Source organism: Musca autumnalis, unplaced genomic scaffold, assembly GCF_047663935.1.
Source record: "Musca autumnalis isolate F117 unplaced genomic scaffold, ASM4766393v1 scaffold_2, whole genome shotgun sequence".
NCBI lineage: Eukaryota > Metazoa > Arthropoda > Insecta > Diptera > Muscidae > Musca > Musca autumnalis.
In genome coordinates this window covers 152,166,261-152,184,663 of record NW_027411755.1, presented here as the reverse complement: position 1 = coordinate 152,184,663, position 18,403 = coordinate 152,166,261, and the positions used below count along the sequence as shown (strand labels likewise).

Below are 18,403 nucleotides of genomic sequence, written 5' to 3'. Positions count from 1 at the left end.
TAAAATTGCATTTTACTTATTTAATGCTTTAATCCTATCCACAATCTAAAAAATGTGCAATTGTGAAATTTTCTTGGTCAAAAATGTTAAAATTTCGAGTTGTTTACATTGAACAGGCGACTAAAAGTCAGCTGATCAGACTTGCAAATTTTTGCGGGACAAATTTTCCCAGCAAAAATTTGCAAGTTCTCAGTCACAAAACTCTCCAAAAATCTCTCCAAACTCGCTCTCTTTTGCTGGATAATTTTGTTATCGAACAGCATTTAGCAAAAATTTGTACGAATTTGTACAAATTATTGGGTTATCGTACACACCTATTCTTAATGCACAAAATCAAACGAAATTTAAAGTGCATTTAGGTATTTCAATATGGCAATACTGTAAAAGAGAACCCATATTCATGTAGGAGAGGGAGCATATTCATATATATTCATGCTCTGAGACACAAGGAAAACAACAAATTGCAGGCAAAAAACAACAAAACAGTTGTTTACCAGCAATCAGCTGTTTCGTAAATGCAGAAACTGTCGTCTGTTAGGCTGAATTTAAAAACAGTTCTTAATGCAAATTAACGCTGCCGTCTGTCTAGGGTATAAGATTCAATTGCATTTAATAGGCCATTAAGATATGTATGTCTTCATTAGCTGGATTAGCGCATTATCAGGTTTTATTTGCCAAATCGGGCCAACATCTACCAGATTTCCCATACAAAAATCCTCGTATTGAGTGGATTTGTTTTAACAGCGTGTTTTTGTAAAAAGTTTTTGCCCATTCGTTCGTCGATTTCATGAACGAAGACACAATTTGGTTCTCATAGCGGTTGACGTTTGTATTCGTGTGGCAAACAAATGAAAGCTTTTTATTTTCGTAATTTTTTTGGTTTTCGTAACAAAATCAGACGAACGAATACGTCAAAAATAAACGAATGGAAAAGACCCATCGTTTTGAATGAAAATTAATTAATTTGAGTAATAAATGGCACAAAACACACGAAAACTGGAAGGGAATGCAATTTTATTTATTTCCATAGAAGCACACGCGTATATGTACATCCGTTTCTTCATATTATCACAATTATTTTTGAACAAATTTGATTATATTTTTTTCTTATTTTTTGTTTGTCATCTGTTTATCGGGGTTGCCATCAAGTAACACATTTTACGTGCACATGGCTATGCAAAATTCACAAAATAAGTATCATGGAAACCCTGAAATATAAAAGCTTTTATGAAATAGACGAAAGCTTTTAGATAAAAACGAATGGTTCGTAAAATTTTACAAGAACCAAATTTTGAACGTATACGTTTTAATACGAACAGGCAAGCATTTTTACAAAAACACGCTGTAAATCCGGCATAAATCCTTGTATACAACTCTGTTTTTTGCAACATGTTGCTAGAAAATACAAAAGGTTGCAAGCTGGCACAAGAAACAAGGTAGATGCATCTGTGAATTGCTACAATAAAAATAATTTAAAATGTCAAAATTTGTAAACAAGGCAGAAAAATTAAATTTGCTTTGATATACAAGGTTGATTTTAATCAACCACAACTAATATATATGATGACTGAACGATAAAATAATTCTTCATTTGCTCATTAGATAGCATAACCCTGCGTTTACACATGACAGGACATTTGAGTACGTGTATTGATTGACAATTGATTGCAGACAGTCTGTCTTGTGTAAACGCCTAGTAAGCAGCATAATGTGCTAACATTTTCAATATTAAACAATAAATTTGTAATTTACCGTATGTTTTTGAGACGAATTCAATTTACAACAACTTCTTTTGACGTTTTAAATTCGATTAGATGGGCTGATGCATCTACCTTGGTAATTGTGCTATGACCAAAAATCAGCTGACTGTCATTTAAATTCTCCAAAGGTATAACTAATGCTTGGTTTGCATTTACGAAATTCAATCGATTACAACTGTCAATTCCTTTGCGTATACGTCAAATGAAAACTCATCTGAAATCCATTGGATTTCGTTTGACGTTTAATCAATGGAATTGACAGTTGGAATCGAGTGGATTTCGTAAATGTAAACTTAAACGCCTGTTAGACTATGAATTTATACTATGATTTAAACTGTCAATCCCATATAATATACGTCAAATAAAATACAGTGGATTTAGAACTACGATTTATTTGACGTAGATACTATGGAGCTGACATTTGAAATCGAGTGGATTTATAAGTCTAAACGTACTATTACTATAAATGCAGTGAGATTTGTATGTACTGGATTTATTAAATCCAGTTGAGGATTTATGGCTAGTCTAAATGAAGTATAAGTATTTAAAACGTTCAATTTTATGAGAGAGGTTTATACTATGCCTTTCAATTTTATGAAAATGGTTTATATTATGCCTTTCCATAGATTCGTCAGTGGAAGTTTTATTAGTTAATGCTTTCCACGATAACACTTCCAATTGATTACTACGAACATCCAAAGAATCATCAATTATTGCGATAATTACAAAGGTTCCGAACAAAGATTACGAACGATACATATTACAGTATTAAGGAAAATCAGTTAAGCATTTATTATAATTTAATAAAAAAAGAAATAAAAATTAAAACAACAACAACCTTTTTCGTTATTATATGTATGTATTAAGAAAAAGTAAATGATTTAATATTATATTTATCTTTGAGAAAAAACTGACTCCAAAATTAAAACACCACATAAAAATATTTAGTTTATAACACATTGTATATGAATTTATTGTTTACCTTAAGTTTTATTTATTTTAATGAAATTGTTTTTCAAATTGATTTCCCCAATAAAAGAACAAGTGTTAAAAATGTAATAAAAATAAATAATATGAAATAATTTAATATCTCTAAGTTTAAATATAAATAAAAAGCTGAAAATAAAAACAAAATATATTTCAATTATAATTTGTAATAAAACAAAAGGCAGAAAAATAATACCATTTATTTTGGGGTTTGTTAACAGAAAAGCCCTACATTAAATTAAATTTGTATAAGTTAAGTGATTTAGGGTCAAATTAAGAGTAGTGCGTTGCTGTTGTTTTAATTTGGGTATTGATCAATAATAGCCATGCAATGCACTACTCATTCAATTTCACCGTTCATCCTTCAACACATAAATTATGCATCAAAAAAAAGAGTAAAAATATGTATGAGTAAAATTTTAGTTAAATGTTATCAAAACAAAAATACAAATGTAAAAAACTAAAGATCTTTTGAAACCACACAAAAGATTCAATTAATGTAAATGTTAGCAACAATTTAATAAAGATGAAGAAAAACAACAATCAACATAATATATAAAATGAAAATAATATTTAAAATGACCTTTATTTTGATAGTTCTAAGCCCATTAAACGGTAAGTCCTAACAATACATATGAAGGCATATTTTGTAGTAAAATGGCAAATACCTACATATCGTCACCATAAATGCCAAAAGTCGTAACTAACAAAATAATAATTTTACAGTTATAAAATGAAAAACTGTTTTATGGAATATTAATCTTATGAAGGCGAGTATATGTTATATTATCAATCATATACTAATGGGAGTAAGTAATGAAACCAAAACCGCAGAAACGCTTGGTTTTGGGATCCGTCATTACAACAAAATCTGCAATGTTATCCCATTTTCTGAAATGTCTTTTCTTGAATAGGATCGCTATTTTTTAACGTAGAAGCTTGAAATTTTGCAATCAAAAAATTAATTTTGACTTTTTTGGAAATAAATATGGTGTCCCACAGAGTAGTGTTTTAGGTCCGTTTTATACATTCAAAGAATAAACTGCACATACAGTCTATCAGGTATATGATGGAAAACGATTCGACTTGTTTTGCCATAAATCGAAATCGTATATCTCTAATTTTGGTGAATATTTTAATGAAATTGAAAATGGATTTTAAAAATATTATTCAAATAAGGGGCGTTTGCGAAGCAAAACTATTCATATCATCAAAGGCACTCCGATTATATACCATTTCGATTCTGCAAATCGAGTCGATTCGGTTTTCATCACATACCCGTATATCTCGAGTTTTAAGCAAAGTTCATATTTACATTAGACAATTTTTCTTGCGGCAATTGTCAGTTTGAAGGAGAGATGCGTGAGGCATATGGTAACCCTTTGCCTCTCAACACCCTCTCTCACCTACAAACTGACAATTGCCGCAAGGAAAATTGCCTAATGTAAACATGGACAAACATTTTTATGAAAATCCAAGTATGTATATTAGGGTTATAACTTTTCTGCATTTTTTGCAAATATCAAAAATACCACCACATAGCCGAATAGAGAAAACTGCCTTATCACATTTCCCATATCGTTCAAAAAGTTTCCACACCCATTGCAGTTTTTTCTTATAGCGTCTGCCTCGCACGAAAAGGTCGTAAGTCCATTTTTAGAAATTTTGCAGGAGGAAGAAAGAACACTCCACCGCTTCCTGTATTAACGATTTTATTATGGTGGTAAAGGCAGTATTCTTTGTTTATTTATTCCACTTCAATACCTGTACTTTGTTTGATCAAATTCAAATTGGGAGATCATTGGAAGTGTTTGAACTTACGACCTTTTCTTGTATAGTTTTGTATTTTTGCTGGGATTTTCGACCTTTTCCTTAATTTTATGGATTTTTTAAATAAAATATTTTACTTTTCTCAACAATGTGGAAATAGGTTTCTTTTGTCCAATATTCATGTAACATCGCGAAATATTCGTCGCAGACCCCCTTGTCAGTTTTCATATCTCGACGAGATAAAGCGACCTGACTATGTGTGTCCGTCCGTCCATTAAAAATTTTAATAAAAACTCCAGTCCTCAATTATAGACCGATCGTCACGATATTGTGTTGGGAGGACAAGTTCCAACCAGACGAGACCCCATTATTTGTTGGTAATGATCGTAAGGGGTGAAATGGACAAAAGACAAAATTTTTATCTTATTTTGCAGCGGCTCTGGAGGTCGCAATTATGGTCTGATCAGCACGACATTTAAAGTAAGGTTTGGGTTTACGACAAAGAAGAAGCTTGCAATTTAACACGATGATCAGATAATAATTAGCGGGTTTAATGGGCCAAAACTTTTGGTTGAAAATTGGTAATTTTTTTAATATGATGACTTTTCCTGAAGACACGTTCCACCCACGTAAGTTACATTTGGAAGAGGAATTCTTGGCCTTTCCATTGATGCCAAATATATTGATGTACGTGGTCAGATAACAGAGTTTCAGCCTAATATACACCAAAATCCACAGTTTTAATTGTTTGTAGTGTAACCATAATCTTGCTAGATTACGCATTTATAGTTCAATATCGTCAGCATTTCCCACGAAGGAAGATGCTAATAATTGTGAAAGACGATCGGATAGTACTTGACAGGTGAAAATGATGCATCATTTAATTTTGATGCATAATTTAATTTATGCAGAACTGTTTCGGTAAAGTAGCTTAAAAATATATGAAAAACAAATGTTGACCTTTCCATTAATGCAAATTAATGTAACCGGTACAAAACTGAATTGTCAAATATATATTTGGGTTAGAACTCCAATGAAGTTATTCCATTATTAATTTTTTTGAAGTAAACACTTCCGCTAAAACCACACTTTTGCATCATAGACCAGATCGAAGAGTTTTAAATAATGAAACGACGAATTCTTTTAAATGCGAATTCAACAGAAACATTCAAAAACTCTCGTAGCCGCATATGCAAACCAATTAACTACTCCCACTGTTATGTCTCCACAATGCAGAGAATCATCATAACTATGTTGATAGTTTGTCGAAAATAACAACAAACAAATCGTCCACCGTTCTGTGTGTCTATTTTAGATTCACTTTTGTTTGTTGTTATTTTCGACAAACTATCAACATACATAGTTATGAGCTGTGTTCCTTTACTTACCTGAGGTTACCATTTTTCCCATTTGTTACCATTTTTAACCTGCAAAGCGTTCCTTAACCCCGAAAAGTGACAAAACTGGAAGCAATTTTTAAGAGAGTGAGAGTGGAGAGAGAGCGAAAATGGCTTTCTCTTCTACCACAGGCTACCAGCAAAATTTCTGCAGGTAAAAGATAAAGGAACATAGCTATGATGATTCTCTGCATTGTGGAGACACATAACAGTGGGAGTAGTCAAATTGGTTTGCATATGCGGCTACGAGAGTTTTTGAATGGTTCTGTTGAATTCGCATTTAAACGAATTCGCCGGTCACATTTGTTCTTGAGATCGAGTCGTCATAAAATTGGGGAAGAGTTCTTTGCTTCAATGCAAAGAACTATGAGAACTAGAGTTGTGTAGTTCCGGAACGAACTAGTTCCAATGAACTATTCCGGTCAAGGAACTATTGGAACTATATCATATAGTTCCTTTAGTTCATATAATTATACCTTTCATTTGTATAATTTTATTCCACACTTACTTCGATCTTTCACGTTCGGTTTCTTCACCATTCAGATGCGGTCACATTCTTAAATAAACGTAAATCTTATCCTCGTTACATCGCTGCAATTTACTTATTTTTATGTCAATTTATCCACCAAAAGATAAAAACAAACAGAAAGAGAAAGATTCGTTCAACTACATCACTCTCGGAACTATTTGCAACGAAGGAAATAAAAAAACGAAAGGCCGATAGCCCTAGTTGCTGGTGCTTTTTTATTATAATTTTTAATTGTAATAAATACTTTTAAAATAAAATAAAAACTAAAAAAAAGATGAAAGTGAAAGATTCATTGAACTATATCACTCTCGGAACTATGGAACTATATTAAGGAACTAGTTCCTTTTGGGAAAAGGAACTAGAAAGATCGATCCGCTCCAGGAAGTAGATTGCCCAACTCTAAAGAGAACTGACATGGCCCAATTATAAAGGTCCTCTCTCAAAAACAAATGATTTTGATTTGAGCTGTCAAAATTCATATTTGTCATTTGAATTCGCTGTGAGGTAGAGAAATGTCAAACTGTATAGGAACAGGTAGATGTATATCGAAAAAAAGAAAACAAATCAACTTTATGTTGTACACGTAAAATGTCAACATTTGTTGTGTTTTGTATTAGAATTTAATTTACAATATGTGTGTTCGTTTACTCAAAATTTGTACGAACTGTTACTGGAAGTTGTTCGTTTACTCTACAGTACAATGCAAAAGACCTTAGTCGTTTACAAGAAGTTACTGGACTTGTACAAATTGTTGAGTAAACGAAAAGACCTAATAACTTATTTTGGCAGTTAAAGATCGATCAGCTGGTATTTTCCGTTACGCCAAACAAATATAACTGCGTCAACAACTTTTTCACGGAAAATGTTATGTATGCATCTACCTTAATTGACAATAAATAAATTCGCCTCAAACTTATTCCGTGTCGGCGAAAACAAATTTTTCGCCTTTGTTTATGAATTTTGACATTTCAAATCTTTGTTTTTGTTTGAATTCGCTTGAGAGAGGACCTGTATAATTGGGCCATGAGAACTGATGAGTCTAAGTCAGGGATGGAAAATTCAGTACAATAGTACTTTTTTCAGTACCATTTCAATATAAAAAGTACCGAAGTACCCCCGCGGCCAATTCAGTACCATTTCACATACTCTAGTCCCACAGGTTGAAAAATTGTGTGTGAAACTAAAAATTCAATTCAAAATTGCTTCCAAGATTAATATTGTTATATCTGCAAAATATATGTACCTTCATGTTGGGAATATACCAAAATATGAACCTATATTGATCATTTTCTTCGTGGAGCTCTTCCACCCATTGAGAAACCGAAATACCATGTTCCAGTCACTAAAGTAGACTAGTCATTTAAAAGACTTCACATAGAGCGGTATCGTAGTACCTTCCAATCTGAAAGGTTGCAATACCTCTTCTATGGGCTTCATTTATATATCGCTTTGATTACTGACGTAAAACAAAGTTAACATCGGCCACCAGGACATGTTTCTGGGTTATCTGTTACGAATTATTAAAAGAAACGTTTATTATAGTTCAATATAAACGATTTACAACACCGAACAAAACGAAAGTCGGACTGTCGATGGTTTGCCAGCACTAGGCTATAATAAAACTTCATCTATACCCACAATTGTGTCTAGAAATGTTTTATACCCATATCGAATACAAAATAGCTAATTTCAGTTATTTCGATGGGATAATGAGCCTATACCTTTAAAGTGCCGAAAACGGGTGGTACCGTTTTGTGGGGGCTATATCAGAACGTGGACCTGCACCGTCAAATTTCTGGGAGTGAGTTCTGTAACCCCAACGAAGACTAAATACCAAATTTCATCAATTTTGGTATGATTATATGGGTCAAACGGTAGAGTCTCCGGCGAATATTTTGATGTGTTACAAACGTTAACAATGTTAAGTATACCCTCCAGGAAGGTATAAAAAATATATACGATTTTGCAACATTCTTTAGATTTCATGATATAAGCCTTTGTTTAAAAAAGTACCTTTTCAATGAAAAAAGTACCATTTCAGTACTTTTTGGAATTTTTAATTTTCCATCCCTGGTCTAAGTGGCGTTGGACGAAACTGGTATTCTCCGTCCTTCCCTAAAGTAAATCAATTTTAACTACACACACTTTAAAAATTTGTTTTTAAAATTTGAAAACAACAAATCAGTGATTTAGCTGGGCTTACTTAATGCGGGGCACACACTATACTGCCAAACTGCACTGCCAAATGAACCCTTGTGTACGTGTGTGATTGAATAGTGTGTGGCATTCCTTCAATCCATATTCCAATCCATTTTCCTCCAAAACTCGATTTTGGGTTGAAGTTTTCCAATTTTTTTTAATTTCCTCACAAATAATATTTGTTGTTTTCATAAATTATTTGTTGGTTACTTGGAAAATAAACAAAATTCATCGGATTGAAAGGGGTTCATTTACAAAATCAAAACTATTTTGATTTCAATCCTGCCAAAACTACTCCCAAATACATTGACAAAAACTTCAAAATTTACTAATACTATTACAAATGCTGTCGTGCCCCAGATAGCATTTAGAAGACTGTTTTTTCAAAAATCACATTGAGGAGTCTTTTTAGAGTCCTTTTGGTGATCAAAAATTGATTAAGTCGCTTGTGTGATCAGAAAGGGACTCGAAAGTGACTCCCTGTAATGATTAAAAAGAGTTCAATTTAAAATACAACAACAAATGTGTAGCAATCACAAATAAATCATTGAGGTGTTTAAAATGTGACAATTTTTTGTTATTTATTGTCACATTTTGATCATCTGGAAGATTGAAAAATGCTTAATCAAAAAAGGGTCATACAGGTGTTTGAAAAGTGATTATAATTATGTATACTCTGATCATATTTTGAACAGTTAGGTGATTAAACACTGATTGCTTTGTTTTATTTTTATTTGGTTGTAAAAAAAAAAAAAATTCTCATATACACTTTCTACAAAATTTTGATATAAATGTAACGTATAATATTAAAGGTACAGACAAACACAACACAACAGGTTTTGCCAAGTGAAATGAAGAAGCAGTATACTAACCACCAAGCAACATAAAGGATAATTAAAAGACATAACAAAGCAGAAAAGACTATAAAACAAAGGAAAGAAACAAAGAAGAATAAAAAGAAAATTTTTTTAATTTATTTCGTCTAACAAAAAGACTCATAAATGACTCCCTAAAGACTCATAAATGATTATAAACATGACTCTAAAAAGACTCGAAAAAGGGTCCGAAATTAATCAACAAAACACCAATAAATGATTGAAATACGACTCGAAAAAGACTCATTTGTGATTTGTTTAGACGAGTCGCCTGAGGTTATGTTTTCCTACCGACAAAGGAGTCATTTATGATCAGAAAATGAGCTCATATTCTAGCTTTTTAATCGTGCAGTCGGATCAAAAAAGACTCGAATTTGATTAAAATTTTCAAAAAATGCTGACTGGGGCATGCCCATAGTGTATGCCCGGCATTAAAAATAAAAAGTAAACACACATCACAACAAAACTGCCAAAGTGAATCTAAAATAGACACACAGCACCGTGGACGATTTGTTTGTTGTTATTTTCGACAAACTATCAACATTCTGCATTGTGGAGACGCATAACAATGGGTGTAGTTAATTTGGTTTGCTCATGCGGCTACGAGAATTTTTTGAATGTTTCTGTTGAAATCGCATTTAAACGAATTCGTCGGTCACATTTATTCTTGAGCTCGAGTCGTCATAAAATTGAGGAAGAGTTCTTTGCTTCAATGCAAAGAACCAAGAGAACCTATGAGTCGAAGTGGCGTCGGCTAGTTTTCTCTGCCCTTCCCTAAAGTAAATCAATTTTAACTACTCCCACTTTAAAAACTAGAGTTGGACAATCTAGTTCCCGGAGCGGATCGATCTTTCTACTTCCTTTTCCTAGTTCCTTAATATAGTTCTATAGTTCCGAGACCGAAATACATAGTTCAACGAATCTTTCTCTTTCGTCGCTGTTTTCGTTTCCTTCGTTCCAAATAGCTCCTAGACCAAAATGTTTTCATGGTTTGATGGATGAATTGACATAAAAATAAATAAATTGCAGCGAACACAAAGCAACGACGAAAGATCGACGTAGGCGTTAAATTGAAGGAACGAGATGAGCTATGTATATGAACTAAAGGAACTATATAAACGCAAGAGCTGGATATAGTTCCTTGGAACTAGTTCGTTCCGGAACTACACAACTCAATTAAAAACTTGTTGTTTTTAAAATTTGAAAACAACAAATCTGTGATTAAGCTGGGCTTACTTTAAAATTAAAAAGTAAACACACATCACAACAAAACTGCCAAAGTGAATCTATTTATGTTATATTTAACCCTTTGTGGCCCGATGTTGCCTGTGGGCAATTTTGCATGTTTGTGCATACGTATTTCCGACACCGTTTGAGATATTTATAAATACAAAGTGAGTGTCGGTAGATTGATTTCAGAAGAATAAAAAATTGGAAATTACTTTTAAATAAATAGCTAGATTGGCGAAGTTATGCTTGTTTAAGTATAAGTAGTCGAGTACAAATTTGGACATGAAATATTTTAGGGATTTTATAAAATGCCGTTAAATGACAAACGAATTGAATAATTGCAGCCAACATTTTTTGAAACATCTTACTGAAATGTTGATCTAACAAAATAAAAAAACACACATACAATTTGCAGTTCCAATTAGTAGTTACAAATTTTTGAAATTTGGAAGTTGCCTCTGGGCAACGTTGGGCCATTGTGGTAATAAATTAGTTACATTAGTGGAAGTCGAAAATGCTGGTTAGTGGTATTCAATGAAATACAAAGGGTAATTGGGACATTCGGGGTTGTGAAAAATGTTGTATTTATATTGTTATTCGAAGATTGGACTAGAATCAAGATTAGATTGACACAGTTTTTGGTGCATGTACAAAGTACATGTTAGGAATTTGTAAGATATCAAGCGAATATTTGTTCAAATATCGATGATGATAATTTTATGTATTGAATGAAGGTCAATATTATCAGGTTTAGAGTCTGCATACAAAATAGAAAATATTTTTCAAACGCTTCTACTCTGAAAAATCTCAATATGAGCATTTCAGGTTATCACGGTTTGTCTTAACTAATTTTAAATGGAAGGTGCTTACACCTGGGAAGTTTTTGCAGATTCTGAAACTACAATGCTCATAGATGAGAAATATCAAGAAACAAAAAAATCGCCGGAGGGATTTTCAAATAAATCGCGATTTAAGTTCACATTTTTAGGGGTTGTTTAGGTTTTCACGATATTGCTTGGAAACCGCGAGACCTATGCAAGTGGGCCTAAAGAAAATGTTGTAGCTGTACAAATTTTCCACAAGACAGAACTTTAGGATATTTTCGTAGGTTTTACCGTTTTGACTGTATCGCCTCCTTATAAAACAATGTCATTACTGCAATTTCCCAAATTAAACTTATATACCTTGAAAATGGTACAACCTAGGAAAAAATAAATCATCCAATCTTGTAGAGAATTTTTACAGCTTCAACATTTTCTTTAGTATCATTGTGATATGATTTGCGGTTTCCAAGCAAAAACTTGAAGACTTAAGATAAAAACCTAAAAATTTGAACTGAAACTCTACATCTCAAAAATGGTAAAATCTGCGAAAAAACCTGAAGGTCAGTCTTGTAGAGAAGTTTCACAGCTACAACATTTTCTTTAAACTCATGTCGATACGACTTGCGGTTTCCAAACAAAATCGTGAAAACCTAAAAAACCCTGAAATTGTTAATTTACAAAATAACTATCAAATCTGGAATATTGAAATTTCGGGAAGTGTCGCACTACTTGAAATTTCGGGAAGTGTCGCACTACATAATATTTGTTGAAAAAATATTGCAGGATGTTTTCAAAGAATTTTTTAGATTTTATTTTTCAAGGACAATTTTGATGTCCTTGTTATCCTTGAATGACATAATTTATAATTATTATAGACACCAGCATCGTGCAAGTACAACTATTTAATATATATATATATATATTTTTTTTTTTTCAAAAATGTTTTCGAAATTTGAAATTTGAATGTCCTTAGAAAGGTCAAAAGGATAGAAAACCAAAAATCAAAAACGTCATTTTGCTTATAGTTTCAGACGTATATAGTCTGGTTCATGTGTAATTTTGGCTGTCGGACGGTGGTCAATGGTCAACTTGAATTAAATGACTCAGTTGCGTAAGCGATTATATGCGCACATCTTTTAGGTTTGACCCACTATCCGTAATTTTTCCAAGTAGGGAGACTTGAGTTGAAGGTAACTCTCATCTGGACTATCTGGCATACATTAGTATGTGGTACTACATCGACAATCTTCGTTAGATCTACAATGAGAAGGCACACCGGCAGAATCTATTAACTTTATGAGAAATCTCAGAAAATCGTACTTCTAGCGACGCCTAGGAGAATATATTATCCACAAGGACGACTTTTAAGCGCTCTAGGATCTCAAATGTGTTTTTGGGATTCATAAAGTGCTAGTACTACTGAAAAACTCATAGAAACCTACAAGGACTCGCTTCAACGAGCTATATGCGAAGTGCGACCATAAGAACATAAATTCTGAACTCATAAAATCCTACAAACCTAATCTTCAAGTTCAAATTTCCTTTTTAATTTTTTCCAAGTTTTTCCTATGCAGATATCAATCAAACTGATCGAATTTGTAGCAAACTACCAACTACAAAAATGTACCTCGGATCTCAATAAACAACTTTCTAGAACATACAAAGAAACTGTTCAATGCGATTTTTACAAAATTCAAGAAAACTATTAACTACAATAACGTAAATTCAGTAAATAACTTTGTGAACATACGAACTGTCTATGAAGTTGAAAATAGCAAAAAACTTTAGAATATATTCAATTTTTGTACTTTTTCTCCTATTATGATCCATAGGTTCCAAACCATCCAAATTTAAAGATACAGTCAACTGCAAAAATGTACATATGATTTCAATAAATAACTTTGTTGCACCAGAGAACCTAACAAAAGCTGGAACAGGGTTGGTAAAAAATTTTCACTTATCAACACTAACACTTAAGCCACACCTTAGTTTTCAGCTGGTCGAACACACAAGAATTTTATTTATTTCCAGACCCAGAGTAATGGTGAGAGAACCTCCCTGTGTCGCTGTTAACAGTTTTCCCCAAAGAAATTCTTTCCCATCCACATATTGATGATTAGACATAGGATTTTTGCATATTTTTGGAATTTTAACCAATTGTAACTACGTTATTATATAGAATTATTATCTGGCCCGATTCCGCGTTTCTGACCTGTAGTTTGGAATTTCCGTGTAAGCCTTAGTAATCTATTTACAATTTATTTATATAATATTAGGTGTGCCTTTTTACGTGATAATTTGTAATAATTATTACGAAATGTTACTAAATGCTGTCTTTTTACATAAAAGTTCAGTAAACGAGAGCGAAGTGAGAGAACAATTTTGACAGTTGTTTGCTCAGAAATTGTTAATAGTTGCTGAAAGAATTTTTTTAGCAAGTTCGTTCAGCTGTTTTTTAATCATCTGCTAATGATCAATGTTTAACTTATTTTTGTGGAACAAGTAAGAACGGCGTTAAGTTCAGCCGGGCCGAACTTGTTATACCCTCCACCACAAGTTGTATTGAAGTAAAATGGAATAATTAGTTTCCTTTCGTGTATGAAGAAGACTTAATACTAAATTTCAGCAATTTCGGTAAAACAATGTGAGGCACCATTCTATGGGGGCTATTTCAAAACGTCGATCTATACCGACAAATTTCTGACGGAAAGTTTTTAGGCTCAAAGAAGACTAAATACCAAATTTCCTATATTTCGGTAAGATAATGTGGCTAAAACTTAAAAAATACCGAAAATCAAGAAGTATGCTTCTATGGGAATATAGGAGGACGTGGACCTATACTGATAATACTCTTCTGGAATATTTTATAACTCTTGGAAGACAAAATAACGAATTTCAGCCATTTCGGTTGGATATTGACGTCACAATCATCAGTATTACTAAAATCGGGAGGTACCGTTCTATGGGGGCTATATCGAAACGTGGACCTATACCGACGAATTTTAGTCAGAAATGGGGCAATATGAAGGCGTGGACCTGTACAGACACAGTTTTATATCACATTGAAGACTAAATACCAAATTTCAGCAATTTTGGTGGAATATTGAACACACAACCTTCAAAATACGAAAAATCGGGAGGTGCCTTTCCATGGGGGCTATATGAAGGCGTGGACCTATACCGACAAATTTAAAGGGGAAGTTTGAGTACCCCAACGAAGTTTAAATACCAAATTTCAGCCATTTCGGTGGAATATTGAGGCCACAACGTTCAAAATACCGAACATCGAGAGGTACTGTTCTATGGGGGCTTCGGGAGGTACCGTTCTATGGGGGCTATATGAAAGTGTGGACCGATACCGACAAAATTCTGGGGGAAAGTTTTATACCCCTAAAGAAGACTACGTACCAAATTTCAGCCATTTTGGTAGGATAATGAAGCTAAAACCCTAAAAATACCGAAAATCGGGAGGTACCGTTCTATGGGGGCTATATGAAGGTGTGGACCGATACCGACAAAATTCTGGGGGAATGTTTTATATCCCTAAAGAAGACTACGTACCAAATTTCAGCCATTTTGGTAGGATAATGAAGCTAAAACCTTAAAAATACCGAAAATCGGGAAGTACCGTTCTATGGGGGCTATATGAAGGTGTGGACCGATACCGACAAAATTCTGGGGGAAAGTTTTATACCCCTAAAGAAGACTACGTACCAAATTTCAGCCATTTTGGTAGGATAATGAAGCTAAAACCCTAAAAATACCGAAAATCGGGAGGTACCGTTCTATGGGGGCTATATGAAGGTGTGGACCGATACCGACAAAATTCTGGGGGAATGTTTTATACCCCTAAAGAAGACTACGTACCAAATTTCAGCCATTTTGGTAGGATAATGAAGCTAAAACCTTAAAAATACCGAAAATCGGGAGGTACCGTTCTATGGGGGCTATATCAAAACGTGGACCGATATATCCCATTTTCAATACCAACCATCCTGCAAGTAATAAAAACTTCTGTACCAAATTTTGACTCTCTATCTTTAAAATTGCGAGCTGTATCTTGATTTCAACAGACAGACAGACGGACGGACGGACGGACAGACGGACATGGTCAAATCGACATAGAATTTTATGCTGATCAATAATATATATACTTTATAGGGTCTCCGACGAATATTTCGATGTGTTACAAACGGAATGACAAATTTAATTATACCCTCCATATGGTGGAGGGTATAAAAATATGAGATGCTATTTTATTAAAGCGACAATATCAAATAGCATCAGCATCGCTAGCAATATTTTTGTGAAATTTGTTGCTACATGTTGCCGTTGTTCATTGTTGCTAAACATATTTCGAAGAAAATTTTAGCAGGCAAAGCTGCAAATATTCTGTGCTTTGCTAATACATCTGTATGGCGTTAGCATTTTAAACCCTGGTTGTTATAGATTTTTGTCAATATCTAAAATACCGGCAAGCCTTTTGGAGCGGTTCTTGCAGATATTGGATCTTAAACTACCTACAAATAAACTGCATACAAATATTCCACTGTTTCTCCTCTAACTTGATGGGGTTTTAACGAATTTATTAAACATTTTTCAATTATTTAAAGAAGCAAAATACTTAGTTGACTCACTGTATGTAAATACTTATTTTCGTAGAACTGCTGATTACAATTTAGCTTCCGTGGGCAATATTAACACTTTGTTTCTTACTAATTTTTGCATTTCGACCTTGCTTAATTTCAAATCCCGTAACATATCCAAAGCCTCTTCAATGGCTTCTGACGATGTACTGGGACGAGTTGAAAGTTGGCCCGGTGTTCGGCTTAGGAGTGGTGCAGGACAGGGTGCCAAACAACCATCATCAAGCTTTTCAAATGTATGACGAGATTTGAGGTGGTCATGGTCTAAAACTGATTCCCAGTCAATAACAGGATAAACACAAGCATCAACATCTTCAAATATGGCCGACCATTCAGCCTGAGTTTTTTCAAGGAATCGTTTGGTGAGTATATCTTTCGCTGCAAGCTTTTCATCTTCGTTTACAACTTTTTGCGAAAGTTCGGGTAGACCTAGTTTATCTTTAAATGCATCGAAAAATTGAGGTTCGATGGGAGCAACAGACATATATTTTCCATCCTTAGTTTCATAGACGTCATAAAAGTAAGAACCACCATCAAGTGTATTGGTGCCACGTTTACCTTGGAACACCATAGGTATATTACGTGCCATAAATAACCAACTAGATACATATGCAGCACCATCAGTCATGGCAGAATCTATAACCTGTCCATGTCCTGAACGATGACGCTCCAAAAGTGCTAGGCAAATACCCAATGAACATATTAGAGAACCACCTGCAAAGGCCAAGATATTAATGGGAGGTTGGGGTCTCTCGTTTTTACGACCAAGCATGGATAGAACTCCAGAAACAGCAGCATAATTTATATCATGACCAGCACGAGCAGCTAAACGGCCATGTTGTCCAAACCCCGTTAGTCTGGCATAGATGAGTCGGGGATTGTCTTTGCATAAAACTTCGGGTCCCAAATTAAGTTTTTCCATAACTCCAGGGCGGAATGGTTCGATGAGCACATCATGATTGCCGGCTAATTTTCGGACAAGTTGTTGTCCTTCGGGTACTTTTAAATTAATCGCCAATATACGTTTGCCACGATTCATACAGTTCAAAATATTATCGTTCACCTTTGAATATAAAACAAATGGTCAAATATGCGACGAAAAGTTGATACCTTATTTACTCACCCTATCTATCACTGTAACCTTTGCACCAAAGTCAGCTAAAATTTTGCCACAAAATGGTACTGGTGCCAGACCAGCAAATTCCAAAACCTTAATACCTTTAAGAGGCATCTTGCCACAAATTCGTTGCCGTGCTGCCTAATGCGATACGATCTGTTCCCAATGAGTAATATTAATATTAAATTCGGGAATTTGGATATATTTCTTGTGTTTGATAATGTGCTTTCGTATTATAACGGGAAGGATAAAGAGTAAATAGCTAAACACATATTCGTTGTGTTTTTCTCATTAGTTGGAGAGAAATGGGAAGGTAGAGAAGGTGTACAATAAAATATCCTGACAGATTGGTTGCTGATGAGACACTGATTTTTATTTCCAATATTTTCACTTAGCAGCTAATCTACAAATTATTTCTTAACCTAGACTATCACTAATTCTTATCCCTAAACTCCTCATTGACCAAACCGAACACAACCGAACAATGAAGAATTTTCCAAGGTCGTGTGTGTCATAAAAAGAGTCATAAAACCTAAATGCGACCGCTTGTAATGCACACACAACAACAGCGCTAGCATGTGGGATCTTAAACGCTATCTTCTATTTGATGTGAAAATATGGTTCTTATTATAAGAACTCGTAAAGGTAACAAATTATTTATTGATTTAGGTTGCTGGAAACTCGAGTGGAAAATTTATTCTTTGTTATCAGAATTTCCCGCGCCTCGACACAAAAAGTAAGAAGTATGTACAAAAGTATTTTTACAGAAGGTGTTTTTTGCTTTTGTATTATAAAGGGTAGGATAAAGAGTAAAATAGCTAAACCATGGTAAAATAATAAAGGTAATTTCATGCAATCAGCTGATTAAAATTTTTTTCAAATTTTGAATTTGAAGTACGTTCATTGTCAAGGTGAATTTGACTTATGTGTGTACATGTATACCTAATGTATACATACATACATATGTCAGTAACTATTAACAGCCTGTTTCACTATGTCGAACGAAAATGAAAACGAAAGAAAAACTACTAAACTCGTGTATGATTTTAAAATTTTGTAGTTTTTTCGA

General features: G+C 33.7%; 1 pseudogene; it reads right to left on the bottom strand.

Moving 5' to 3' along the window:
- Positions 1 to 16,242: 16,242 nt before the first annotated feature.
- Positions 16,243 to 17,489, bottom strand: LOC141392419 (alpha-methylacyl-CoA racemase pseudogene; annotated as a pseudogene).
- Positions 17,490 to 18,403: the final 914 nt, after the last annotated feature.